This window comes from Vipera berus (genome assembly GCF_964194415.1).
Source record: "Vipera berus genome assembly, chromosome: 12".
Taxonomy (NCBI): Eukaryota; Metazoa; Chordata; class Lepidosauria; order Squamata; family Viperidae; genus Vipera; species Vipera berus.
Window position 1 is genome coordinate 13,758,491 of NC_138215.1, and position 14,010 is coordinate 13,772,500.

Here is a 14,010-nt window from a genome sequence, read left to right on the forward strand (position 1 = left end):
TAAGATGAGTTTATTTGAAGGAGGGGGCTTCAACTCCCTAATCTACCCCTGCTTCAGTATTTTCTGGTCCACTGCTTCCAAAGGCAATCAAAATAAAGAGATAACATTTATTTTTGAAGATGTGATCTGGCAGCTCTAGTCTAACTTCATTCCTGACATTCCACAGCTTCAGCTTAAGAGGATAGTTCTTTTAAAAAAAAGTAGTATCAATGCCAGAGGCTCTTGCTGGATCAGTTTTGAAGAAACAAAGACTCTGATAGGATGTCATGTATGATTTCTAGACCTGCCTCCTGGTGAAGGGATACACTCCTGGCTCGCATCTTCCTTTGCCAGACCAAGTCATGCATTGGAACAAAATGTAATAATAATAATTAAGTTGGAAGGGACCTTGGAGGTTATCTAGTCCAACCCACTGCTCAGGTAGCAAACCCTATACCATTTCAGACAAATAGCTGTCGAGTCTCTTTTTAAAAACTTCCAGTGTTGGAGCATTCACTGCTTCTGGTGAACGTCTGCAACATAACAGCAGAAACATCTCACTTCCAATTAAAATGTCTTCATACATTAAGCCAGGTGTTCATTTAAATTCTTAGCAGAAGTTAACAGAATGACAGAATTGGAAGGGACCTTGGAGGTCTTGTAGTCCAACCCCCTGCTCAAGCAGGAGGCCCCATACCATGCCAGACAAGTGGCTGTCCAGTCTCTTCTTAAAAGCCTCCAGTGATGGAGCACCCAAAACCTCTGTAGCTGCAAACATGCAGTCTTTGCAAGGTTGAAGAACTTGATTGCTAAGATAAATGTAAACTATATTTGAATATATGCAATATGCCCAATTAGTTCCTCTAGAATAGGGGTCCCCAACCCCCGGTCCATGGACTGGCACCGGACTGCAGCATGCCAGGAACCAGTCCGCAGAAACAAGCAAAGCCCCATCCGCGGGATGCAGGCAGCACATGAAACCACGCCCTCTCCTGACCACGGAAAAGCCTCCCTCCACGGAACCGGTCCCTGGTGCCCAAAAGGTTGGGGGCCACTGCTCTGGAAGCTTGCACACATATTGGCAAACTGAAATAACTTTCCAGCCATGTCGGGAGTTGAGAACCCTGGGCCAGCCTCCCCTGCAGAGGTAGAAATGTTGAGTATCTAAAATGTTCTCACATCTTCGCTGCATTTGTTGAAGTGGGTGCTTGACCAGGAGGCCTCAACACTACAGTAAATTCATAAGAGCAAGGCTTCTACCAGACGCCATGCTTGGTTTTGTTACACATGGAGCTGAGGCCCGTGGCGGAGGTGTCCCCTTTTGCAAAACGATGTTGTTGCAGCAGCACTTTCTAATACAGGTAGTCCTGTACTGCTGTTAACAGTGAGAAACTTGTGAAGTGAGTTTCCCCCCCCATTTTCCCACCTTCCTCGCCACAGTTTTTAAGTGAATTGCTGCCCTTGTTAAGTTAGTCCTGAGCCTAGCTTTTCCCTCAGGGCTGCGTCCTACGTCTGCTGCTGCTGCTCACCCTGTTGACCCATGACTGTTGTGCTCAGTTTGCCAACAGCCATATTGTGAAGTTCACAGATGATACAACAGTGGCAGGCCTTATCCATGAGGACAATGAGGGTGCTTACCGCAAGGAAGTTAAGGGTTTGGGGAACTGGTGTAAGGAAAACAGCCTAGTTTTAAATACCGGAAAAACCAAAGAGGTCATTGTCAATTTCAGAAAAGGCAGGTAAAGCCCCACTTCTCTGTGTAATAATAATAATAATAATAATAATAATAATAATAATAATAATAATAATAATAATAATAATAATAATAATAATAATAATAATAATAATAATAATAATAATAATAATAATAATAATAATAATAATAATAATAATAATAATAATAATAATAATAATAGTAATAATGATGATGATGATGATGATGATGATGATGGAAGGGACCTTGGAAGTCGTCTAGTTCAATCTCCTGCTCTATACCATTTCAGACAAAAGGCTGTCCAGTCTCTTCTTAAAAACTTCCAGTGTTGGAGCATTCACCGCTTCTGGTGGCAAGTAGTTCCACTGGTTAATTGTTCTAACTGTCAGGAAGTTTCTCCTTAGTTCTACGTTGCTTCTCTCCTTGACTAGTTTCCATCCGTTGCTTCTTGTCCTGCTCTCAGGTGCTTTGGAGAATAGCTTGACTCCCTCTTCTTTGGGGCAGCCCCTGAGATATTGGAACATTGCTAACGTGTCACCCCTAGTCTTTCTCTTCATTAAACTGGACATATCCAATTCCAGCAACCGTTTCTTATATGTTTTAGCCTCCAGCCCCCTAATGATTCACCTGTGGAGATGGTTACCAGCATCAAATTCCTGTGTGTGCAGCTAATGAGTAGGCTGGCTTGGTCGCTCAACAGTGAGACGCTGGTGAAACAGGCACAGCAGCGCCTGCATTTTCTGCATCACACCACTTCGGCAGAACTGGTAGCTAATTTTTTGTTGCCCAGGCCCAGAATGGACTTCTGGAAGCGGCACCCACACAGAGAACCGGTTGTTCACATATTTAAATCCTACCACTACTTATATGTACAGGTGTAGGTCTATACATGTGTTGTATAGAGTATGTTTAAATGTGTGTTATGTATGTGTACACTTTGACAGCAAGCAACTAAATTTCATTTTTAATGTGTGCCGTTGTGCCTACAGTAAAAAAACTGACAAGGTAAACTAATCTAATCTAATCTAATCTAGTTGCACAGTTGTTAAACGAACCTGGCGTTGCTTGTAAGAAGGTCACAAAAGGTGATCACATGCCCCCTGGGACACTGAATCAGTCATAAATATGAGTCAGTTGTCAAGCATCTGAATTTTGATCATGTGACCATGGAGATCCTGCAATGGTCGTTAAATGTGAAACGCGGTCATAAGTCAACCAGCTCATAATTATGACGGTTGCAGCATTCCAGGGTCATCTGGATCATCTGTGATCATCTGACCAGCAAAGGCAATGAGGAAGCCAGATTCACTTAACAACCATGTTACTCACTTTAACAACTGCAGTGATTCACTTTATAACTGTGGCAAGAAAGGTCATAAAATGGGGCAAACCGTGTACGGCTTTTATACATAAAGCCAAATGCCCAAATGTGGCTTTTACCCTGTGTTTCCCCCTCAAAATACATCTGCCCATTTGAAAAAAAAGGAAATATATCCTTTTTTTTTTGCAAACAGATTCCTTTAAAAATTATGCAGAGTCTCTGTTTTTAAAGCAAGAGCGAGAAGGCAACTTTTGCAAACTCTTCACACACACCTTATTACTGCTGAATGCTGCAGAGAAGGTGGTTTTTGCACATTTGTGTGTGTGTGTGAGAGAGAGAGAGACAGAGCTAAATAAGCAACTGCACAACCCCACTACAGGAAAATGTTATTATTTAACACCGCTTTAATCTAATTAGCAAGTACCATACACAGAGACTCTGTTTGCAGAGGAGTAGGCAGGTAGCTTTACGTAGCAATTAAGGAATTACATCACGACTAGCCAGTCACAATTAGGAAAACAGGCACAACCGACAGCAATTGCTAGATGACATCAGAAGCAAATCAGCAGAGTTAAAATTTGTGTTTATCATGGAATCTTGCACCTCCCAAGTTACTAATGACTGCATGCAGGACTCTCAAATTAGATGTGGCCTCTGCGTTGTGTATTACAGGTTCAGAATGCTCAGGTTAGGAACGGGCTCTAAAATGTGATGAGACAATAATAAAAAAACCACCAGTTTTAGACATAGGAGAAGAATAGCAGTTTTCAAAAAAAAAGTAGCCCTTTCCTCTAACACTCAGCTGGTTCTCCTTAAGTAATGTAAAGTGTCCATCTCTGGTAACAGAAGGTTGAGCATATCCGTCAAGGAGAATATTTGTAGCTCAGGGTTGAAGTGAGGAGTCCTTGGTGCTTTCTGAGCTTGGTTGTTTTCTTGCAGATGTTTCATGACCCAACTAGGTAACATCCTCAGTGCTGAGCATATGAAGGTCCTTTTGCCAATTGTCCCCCCTCTGTGACATCACAGAAACTTCACCAATCACCTGCCAGGACATGTATTCCCCTTGTTACCAGCATTGCAAAATCTGGGATGTCTTGACGTGCTAAGAATTTACTCCAAGTTCATTGGGAGAAGGTTTCGAGGCTGGAAGGAGCCAGAGGGATAGCTTTTCAAAACAACATTTTTAAAAAGTGGACATTTTAATAACACAAGGAATTGTCTCAAAAGGTTGGGAGAGAGACTCATTGAGAGAGAGACAGACAGACAGAGAGAGAGAGAGAGAGAGAGACAGAGAGAGGCTGTTCCAGGCACCGAGAATGTCAGTTCTTGGAGTACAAAGGCCAAGAATGGGAGTGAACATTAGGATAAAACTTAATCTTCAGGCAGCTTTCCAATTCAGTCCTTGAGAAAGACACTATTCTTAATGACATTCATCAGTAGGAAAAACACAAGCGGGCTGGTCAGCCTGTAGCAAAAGACGGTTACGGCAGTAAAGTGGGGAAGGGACGGCCTGCCCAGAGCAAAGGAACATCTGCGCTCATACCTGGCTTCCTGCATTTGAGTTCAAAGACGACTTTGTGAAGGGGCAGGTGGTCCTTGACTTAGGAAAACAGCTGAGACCAAGCAAGGCACTTGTTAAGAGAGTTGCGTTCAATTTTGCCACCTTTTTTTCAGCTTGGTTGTTCTGTGCATTGCTGCAATTGTTAAGTGAATCCCGCGGTTGTTAAGCAAATCCAGTTTTCCCCTGTGGGAAGAATCCAGAGAAAGAAATATTTGGGGGGATATTAAGAAGGCAGAATATATTTCTCCAAAGGAATAATGGAGAAGATCTTAAAAAGACAGAAACTTCTCTCTCCCCCCCACGCCAGAAAACTCAACAGAAACCAGCTTTTAGAAATGCAGATGTAATAATCCATTCAGGAAGGTTGGATCCAGGAAGCTAGAAGCTGATGAGATTAGGAAGACAAAGACCTCTAAATACCCCACCCAAACTCTAAAAGACATGACCTTTGGGGACATAATAGGATTAACCCACCAATAGCAAAAAGGGCACACTCAGGCTCAGGTCAAAGTACATGACACAGGAAATACAAAGCCTCAAACAGGAACAGGAAACCACCTCAAAAGCCCAAGAAGGTATCAAAGCCTACCACTCCCAGCTACATGTGGTCAGCTTTCCCAGAGCCATCTTTCTGTCTGGCTCTCCTCTTCAATAAACTACAACCTTCTTTCTAAAGCAGTCTCCATTTTGTTTATTCCCGGCTTGGACTGGACCCTGATGAAGATTTTTCTTTCAAAACCCCATTGTCTTTGCTTGTGGGAAACTGGCTGGGAAGGTTGCCAATGGCGATCACGTGACCTCGGGACTTTACAAGCATCATAAATACACGCCAGTTGCCAAGCACCGAAATGTTGATCAGAGGTTGAAAGCATGAGAACAGGCTGTGAGTCGCTTTCTTTCAATGCTGTTGCAACTTTGAACGGTCGCTAAAGAGCCAAGGACTACTTCTGCTCTTTTAATGGAACGTTTTCACACTTGGACAACTGGGGCCGAAAGGAGACGGGCTAAGAGAGACAACTTACCACGTCAGGGTTTGCTTTGGAAAGATAAAGTACACTTAAAAGCACCACTAAAAATAAGGCTCGTTTAAAAGTGTGAGGCAGAAAACCAGAAGCCTCTTTTGCAAGGAAACGATGCTGCCTAGAATCCTGAATTCAATTCAAGAGAATCTGAGCTTAAATCTGATGTCATATGGAAATCCACTTTTTAATTCCCTTGATACAGCGGATGTTCAAGATACTCATTTTTTGTTGAAGAGGGATTTTTCTTTTTAAAAAAAGGGCCATGACAAATGCTTTTCTTTTTCAGTTGGATATATTCATTCAAGAGCACTTCACGCATATTTAGCTTCTGCATTGTTTGCATTTCTAGAGACCAAAAGCAGTCCTTTCTCACAGTGAAATTGTCTTAATCATAAAGATAAATAAATCTTCTGAATAGTTTAGTTTTAAGTCGCTTCAAGAGAGCTTCCCCTTAACGCATTGCATTTTACAAAGGACATTATTTTTCTAGCATAGTGCACTCCATAATTAAATCCCTCACTTGGGTCAGTTCTGTCTGAGCATGCATACAAGAAAATAAAACAAGAGTTCACTTTCCTGACTAAGGAGGTGCTTAGCAAGGTAAAACTGGGAATGTCTGAGGTTGCAACGAGGGTATTTGCAAAATATAATTTTGAGGGTGTTAAATGAGTTACACTACAGCCTCTGGCATAGATCAGAGTCACACCATTAGTTCAGGCAAAGCACCACATTTGTCTTTTAATACATTTAAATAAATAAATTGGAATAGCTACAGTATGGTTACGTTCCCCTTTATAAGAAGGGGCAGGTCAGAAACTAAAACTCATCTATTTGAATTTTTTTTTTAAAAAGGTAAAGGTTCCCCCGCACATGCATGCTAGTCGTTTCCAACTCTAGGGGCCGGTGCTCATCTCCGTTTCAAAGCCGAAGAGCCAGTGCTTGTCCGAGGACGTCTCCGTGGTCATGTGGCCGGCATGACTAGACGCCAAAGGCGCACGGAACGCTGTTACCTTCCCACCGTAGTGGTCCCTATTTTTCTACTTGCATTTTTACGTGCTTTCGAACTGCTAGGTTGGCAGAAGCTGGGACGAGTAACAGGCGCTCACTCTGCTACGCGGCACTCGGGATTCGACCCGCCAAACTGCCGACCTTCTGATCGACAAGCTCCTCCACTCTGTGGTGAAGAAACTAAGTACACTTAACCTGCTAATATTCTAAACACTTAATAGGTTTGTGTTTCCCTTTTGGGGTCAAATTACAAATTATATCATTCATTTTGTCACCACTCCTCTCTTCTCCCAAATGACCTTGGATGTTGGGGTGACACAGATACACTTCCTTATTTTAATTACTTTTAATTTCAAGAGAAATAGGAATGATATTTTTTGGTATAGTCAGTATTATCCTTTGCACATTGCACATAAATTTCTTTAGTGGCTTGAAACACAGAAATCAATGTATAGAGAATATCTTGTAAATATGATAGTTAGCATTGAATTATGAAATGAGCAAATTGCCCATTCAATTTGTATCTCCTTTTTTATAATAATAAGTCTTTATTGATTAGCCCTTGGGCCACATCAAAGTTCCAGCAACAAATTGTTACTAAAATTTGATTAAAAACAATTTAAAATGGAATTTGATAAAATACAATTTAAAATGGAATTAGAATAAAATACGATTTAAAATGAAATGGAAATAAAATACAAATCTAAAATGAAATTGTAATAGTGTACAGTAATTTAAGATATAGATAAAATATGATAAAATTATATTTTGAAGTCGCCCTTGCAATCTACCCCAATCAGTCCCACATATGCAGATCTCAACCGAACCATTTTGTTTAAGTACTGTGCTGCGTTAAATGTTATTTTCAAGTTCTGGCCGGACATAAGGTAAGTTGTTTTGTTACGGGGATCCCAATGGGTCATTTGTTTGGTATATAGACCAAGATACCTGTCTCTCACCCTCTTATACAGGCAACAGTCAAATAGGATGTGAGCCAAGTCTTCTACTTCTGCTGCTCCGCAAATGCAGAGACCCTCATTGTAGGGTATAGCATGAAATCTCCCATATCTGACCATTGTGTCACTTCCTTATTTACGGAACATGTATGCTACATTATATGTTCATCATTTCCAAAGCACTTTGAACTGGTTTACTTGGTCTTGACAAGATAGGGAGCAGACATTCTCTCTTGCTCCCCAAGAATATTTCTAGCTATGACATTACACCAATATGTGCTAATGCTTCCCTGAAGCCTATGGAACAGATTTGCAGTTTACCACGCAGGTATATGCCTCTCCCTGGAGAATTACCGTAACTCCCCATGGAAAATAGCCGTTCCAATATGTTAATGCATAAATAGATAAAATCGATTAGGCTAGATAAGAATGAATTCAGCCAACAATGTAAATAAAACAGAAAACTCTAGGTCTAAGATGGGTAGGTGTGTCTACAAGGTGGTACTTTTCTGGCCTGTGCACATTGCTTTGAAGGCTGATTGAGCCAGACAATGTTGTTGAAATAATTAATCGCACTTCTAAAGGAGAAACACAGGGGGATAGCCGTGGGCTGGCTTTTAGCAGCTGTCCTTGTAAAGGTTCATTCCGTCTTGTTTAGTCAGACGTCATCAACATACGTGCTATTTTATAGAGAAGCCAAAAAAAAGCAGGCAAAAATGTATCCATGGGTATTTTGACTCTGAAGAAAATGGAGTGAAGAGCGAAAGGGAGAGCAGATGAAAGTAATCCAGGCAGACTCTCTGTTTTCTGGGACAATTCTTCCTCTTTTTTTTCTTTCTTTCTTTCTTTTTTTTCAGTAGAAGGTGCAAAATGAGTGTTTTTCAAATGTGGCAACTTTTAGATGAGTGGACTTCAACTCACGGAATTCTCCGCGCATCTGAAAGTTGCCAAGATTTAAAAACACTGCCCTGAGCAGAGTGGTATGTGTGCGGTATGCCTAAAGATGGGGAACATTTGCCTGTAAAGTTGTCAAGAGTCAGACATGACTAATAATAAAAATAAAGTTGGAAGGGACCTTGGAGGTCTTCTAGTCCAACCCCTTGCTCAGGTAGGAAAACCTATACCATTTCAGGCAAATGGCTGTCCAGTCTCTTCTTAAAAGCTTCCAGTGTTGGAGCATTCACAGCTTCTGGAGGCAGGTTGTTCCACTGGTTAATTGTTCTCACTGTCAGGAAGTTTCTCCTTAGTTCTAGGTTGCTTCCCTCTAAATCAGGGGTCTTCAAACTTGGTCCTTTTATAACTTGTGGACTTCAACTCCCAGAATTCCTCAGCCAGGCACGCTGGCTGAGGAATTCTGGGATTTGAAGTCCGCAAGTCATAAACGGGCCAGGTTTAAAGAGCCCTGCTCTAAATGGTTAAAACAACGACAAACATAGTGGGCATTAGAGACTGAAATGATCCATTCCTCATTTCCCATAGCTGGACTATTCCTAATGGCAGTGCCTATTTATAAGTAAATCTGTAAATCTTTCTCTATTATGGCACCTCTCTGAAACCAGCCTAACTAAAATGAGACTTTCTACGGGGTTGCAAATCTTAATATGGGTTTCCCCAAATTAAATAGCAATTAAAGACAGAACATATAAAATCCTTCCACGGTTAACGTGAATTCCTCTTGGTTTACCATCTTGAACTGAGTTACTTTGGGTCAAAGTGATTAAAGTATCATAAAAGCATTTTGATACATACATCCCATACATAGACAACATACATTACATACATAAGGTAAAGGTAAAGGTTCCCCCGCACATGCATGCTAGTCGTTTCCGACTCTAGGGGCCGGTGCTCATCTCCGTTTCAAAGCCAATGAGCCAGCGCTTGTCCAAGGACGTCTCCATGGTCATGTGGCCAGCATGACTAGATGCCAGAGGCACACAGAACGCTGTTACCTTCCCATTACATACATAGATTAGCATAAATCACATTGTGGAACGAATTGAGATCATTTTTGAGAATATGTATTTAAATCCATCCGTCATGTTTCCATATTTTCTCTCCTACGTTTTATGTGCAAGGGTGCACTGAGGGTTTTTAAAAAAAATAATAGTGTATAGTTTTTTGATGTGCCAAAGGCTTCCGCTTCCACACCCTGCCTTTGTGTCAGCCTGCCAAGGTCACTGATGCACCTTTAGTCACTGGGGCAATCGTCTTAGAGACTGCGCTGGAAAACAAAAGGTAAATTGTCACTTCACCCTGACAAATGATGACTCATCAAACTTGTTATGGCACCAGGATGAATTAACTTCCGAATTGCAAACTTAGCCATAAAAAGCACGGAAACCCCCAGGAAATGCCATGGAAAGTGAAGATCTGAAAATAAACCAAGTTACTCCTGGTGATGTCTCCGCTGTTCTACTCTTGCAGCTGGATCTGTGCCACTTTGTTTGACTATTGCTAAGTTTCTCAGCATGTCCTATATCAAATTCTTGCAGCCAATCAATCCCATAGTGGCTTATCCAAATGGTCAAGTCCTCCCAAGTATTAAGCCTTAGAGGCTGAATTGTCGGGGCCAATTTTGGGTAGACTAGTTTCTATTTAAATAAGAAAAAGTATTGTAATGTATTGTAATTTCTATACATTACCTGTGTCCAGTTATCTCCTTTTGTTGACAGCGATAGATAGCTACAGAACTGATAAGCTGAACAAATACATTTCCTCAGGCCAGGTTTTTTTTTTTTAATATTAGCCACTTTAAGATGGGTGGATTTCAACGCTCAGATTTCCCCAACCGACCTTTTAAAAATTTTGTGGAATGCTGGGAGTTGAAGTCCACCCATCTTAGGGCGGGGTGGTGGGGTGGGGGAGGGAAATGGAAGCCTCCAGTCCCCAGAATAGTGGTTGAGTCGTATTTCAGCACTATCTATGGGACAGCACCATTGTAAGGTCAGCAGGTTATCTTCTGCAATAAAGACCATCCCTTGAGTTTGTGGGCTAGTCTCTTCATCCAACATTTTGCCCCCTGATCTCCATTGTCCACCGCCTTTGATCTCCATTGGGGGCCACATTCCACTTACTTCAGGAACATGGCCATCTTCTGAAGCAGAGGCTGTGTGTGAACGTCAGATTCATTTTATACGATCCTGGCCTAATTGCAAGATTTTAATTCTTGTAACTGTGCTCTATCTTTCCCTGGAATCAGCTCTTGTGAGTGAGTGAAAAAACACAACGGGAAAATCTACCTTTGGCTCTGTCTCTACCCACTGCCCTGTCCAGCACGCACCCTCCTCCCACACAGCATTTTCTTTGGAGGTGTATGCCATTTTCCTTTTCGTGTTGTGTTGGTTTTATTGTCATTTTTTAAAAAATTCCTATCAGAAGCACCTTCAAGTTATAGCCACATAACATTCAACACTGAGCAAGTAAAATAAGTGTAAAATAGGTCATAGAAATAATGCACATACAAATATTCAGTGAAGCTTCCCCACTGAGTTTGATAACATCTGTCATTTTCTATATATGAAGAATTCAACGTAATACCATTGCCCTAACCCCGTGAGTTTAAAATTTTGACTATTAGATAAACGGAAGGAAAAACAGAGAGGGGTCATTTTGTAAAGGGTCAAACAAGCTTCCTTAAATGCTGTTGATGTGGCCCGATACTAGGTGGATGTCATTTAGTTTTAAGCCTCTTTATTTCACCGTACATTTTATATGTATGTGAAATGTTTATTTCACCCATTTGTTTCACATTCATATAAAATGTATGTGAAATAAGTAGGAGTACAACTTAATGGCATTCGCCCAATATTAGGCTTCAGTGACAGCATTTAAGGAAGTTTACAAAATGAGTCTTTCCTTCTGTTTTATCTATGATTCGGGTAATCGTATTACACTGAATTCTTCACTTATAGAAAATGCCAGAAGTTATTGAACTCAATGGAGAAAATTCCCTGGTTTCAGGGGCAGACATTGTATACAGTGTAGTATAGGATCATTGGCTTCCACAGAATGGGTCAGTCAAGGCAAAATGGCAGCCTCAGCATCATCATCATCAAAGTCCTGCCTCATTTGTACACACATCAAAGTCGCATCACACCCAAAGGGCAACACTTTGATCATGCTGCCACAATCTCTGGGTTGCCATTTACTCCTCCTCCAACAGGCGCCGGTGGGGATGATATAGATTTTTTTTTTCAAAGTGAATAGTTGGTACTGGCAAAGAAAGAAATATTCAGAAGAAGTGGTGACCTATTGAGAGATGATAAATATTTCCTGTTATTTTCTGATGCATTTTTTCCCCTTCTCCGTGAATCATTTAAAATTTTATCTAGGGGCGCAAATATGCTCTGAGATATACAGTACTCAGATTTACTGTACTCAGCTAGAATTTTAGATGAGCACCTAAAGGTATTACTTGAAGCTAGATAATAGTGTTAAGTTACATTTACCAAGGGAAAAACAAGATAATGTTGGAGAACAGTACACCCAACAATCTTAAAATAAACATAGAAATATCTATACCTTGTTATCTCTATAAGTATTCACAATCTTTAAAGATGATTGTACTATAGATACATGTAAAATTATTTGTAGACTGCTTTGATGCCATGTTGTTTTATATACCCTAAACGGTGTGCATGCTGGATTTGCTATTGGAACCCATTGTGGTGAAGTTGTTGGACTAGAATGGGGAGATCCCGGGTCTATGTCAAACCATGGGAGATGAGCAATTAAGTTGGGGTAGGTTACTCTATTTCAAACCAACTTAGCATAGGTTGTTGATATGACTGGGCAAAATGAGAAACTGGAGTGCTAAGCATATTGTCTTGAAATCGTGCATGAAAATTGGGATGCATGTCTAACGAAATGAAATAATTCTTCAAGACAGGACACTGTGACTCTCTGTATTGAGCCAGTAGTGCATATATCTCTGTCTAGACAATTTTGGGAAGCCAGTAGTTATTGATTTGATTTGATCTGATCCGATCTGATTTCTATAGTTGCCCATCTCAACATGCCTGGCTGAGGAATTCTGGGAGTTGAAGTCTACAAGTCATAAAAGGGCCAAGTTTGAAGACCTCTGCTCTATAGTGTGGTCTAGTGGTTAAGGCACTAGCCTAGAAGCTGGTAGACAGTGAATTCTAGTCCTGCCTTAGCATTAAGAAATAGCGATAACACTTAAGAGTTATATACCACTTCATAGTGCTTTACACCATTCTCGGAAGGATTTACAATGTCAGCTTATTTCCCCCAACAATCTGGGTCCTCATTTTACCGACCTCAGAAGGGTGGAAGGCTGAATCAACCTTGAGCCGGTCAGGATCGAACTGCTGGCAGTCAGCAGAGTCAGCCTGCAGTACTGTATTCTAACCACTGCGCCACCACGACTCTTAGGTACAAAATCAGCTGGGTGATCTTGGGCCAGCCACACTCTCAGTCCTAGGAAGAGGGCAATGGCAATCCACATCCAGAAATAGCTTGCCAAGAAAACCTCAGGGATTATTTCATGCAGTCATTAGGAGTCAAGAAGACAAACATAGAAAGACTACTTTTAGCTTGTAAACATTTCTTTTCCCCATCCTTACCTAGAGAGGCTATGGATTTGAACCTGGGATAATATCATTGTATTTACTAGTTTAATTCTTTTTACATTTTCATTCTATGTTTTTTCTTTTTTAATGTTTATTGTTGTGAGCCGCCCTGAGTCCTTAGGGAGAAGGGCGGCATATAAATTTAAGTAAATTAAATAAATAAATAAATAAATAAATAAATAAATAAATAAATAAATAAATAAATAAATAAATAAATAAATATTAGACCACAAAGCCTGGCCTTTATCACTGAGCAAGGTCCCTCTTTATTTTTCTTAAAGATTTGAGTCTCAAGGCCTGAAAACAGAACCGATGCTTTTAATGCAGAAACACCATCACAGGTCAGATGCCTGAATGGGGGGGGGGGTTCTTAAGTGGATGGAGGTTTGACTTGAGATACTGAAACTGCCTCTCTTTCATTGGGAAATCATTTTTGTAACCCTGTATGTGATAGACTCAACTATGGTGCCCCAGGCACAAATCTCTATCTAATCATTGTGGGGTTTTTTTCCTTTTAATTGATACATACTTTAACCTGCATGCAGTAAACAAACATCCCAAACCAGGTCATCTCTGATGCAGATGCTTTCCTTGCATTCCTTCTCTCTTTTTTTTCTTTTAAATCATCTTGCTGAACTTTAAAAAAAACCCCGCTAACGAAGCAGGATGCGTGTGAGCTATTTGAGTTTTGATAGGCTCCATTTTATTTCACTTTTCCTTACCTGAGACATTTGGGGCTCTTTAGAAAAGTTTTGGTAATGGTTTTCAAGGCCCTACATGGCATGGGTCCGGAGTACCTCGGGGATCACCTGCTGCCGGCGTCAACTTCCCTCCGCCCTGTACGGTCCCACAGAGAGG